The sequence below is a fragment of the Buceros rhinoceros genome, unplaced genomic scaffold, assembly GCF_000710305.1.
Source record: "Buceros rhinoceros silvestris isolate BGI_N320 unplaced genomic scaffold, ASM71030v1 scaffold31201, whole genome shotgun sequence".
In the NCBI taxonomy this organism is placed as follows: domain Eukaryota; kingdom Metazoa; phylum Chordata; class Aves; order Bucerotiformes; family Bucerotidae; genus Buceros; species Buceros rhinoceros.
The window spans coordinates 6,061-6,867 of record NW_010396440.1 but is presented as its reverse complement, the minus strand read 5'-3'; positions in this window follow the sequence as shown (position 1 = coordinate 6,867).

The window sequence follows — 807 nt, the reverse complement described above, 5'->3', positions numbered from 1 at the left end:
CGAAATATGTGTTCCTCTCAATTTTTAATGCCGTTTTCATCCAACTTGCTCGTCCTGTTTCAGCAGGGCTGGGCCTCCTAATTAAAAGCTCCAGCAATCTTACATCTGGCAAATGTCATCAATGGCTTCGCTGTGCCGTGCCCTGCTTCTCCAGACAGTGGGAACACTTTGGGAAGTGGCTCCTGGTGAGAGGAACTCTTAGGCCAGCACCTGATTCACCGCGGGCCAGCACGGCGTGGAGAGAAGCCGTCATGAAACTGGGGTCACCGGCGTGAGTGACAATTCCTGTTCGAAGCCTGGCAATACCCGAGACAAAGGAGTCGTCTGAACCTCAGAGACTTCTTCCTCCTTCTCTACACCCACCACAGAGTGGGGAGCTGTCAGCGGATGTACCCCAGTGTCTGCGCCCCTAAAAGAGCCCGTGGGAAAATGTACCTTGCACTGCAGCGTTGCTTCCGCCCCTGCGAGGGTGCACGGCCAGGTGGGTGCCAGCTGGCCCCCAGCAAGCGCTGACGCCAGTCCAGGACTCCAGGACCAGTCCACAAGCTGTCCAGAGGTGTCTGAGAGGAGCTCAGCCACAGATGTTTGTTACTGTACGTGGACAGCTACCCCCTGGCTGGCTGTCAGCGAGTGTTGACACTCCTGCTGGTGCCTGGTTTCGCCCTGGGTGATGGCTGGGGGGCAGATGATCTGCCGTGGGTTGCAGCACATCTACAGCTCTGGTGTATCGAGGTGGAGGAGGGGGCTGCTACATGCCAGGTGCCCCAGCAGACTGTCCCCCACCCCTACAGCAGAAACGTGGCAGCC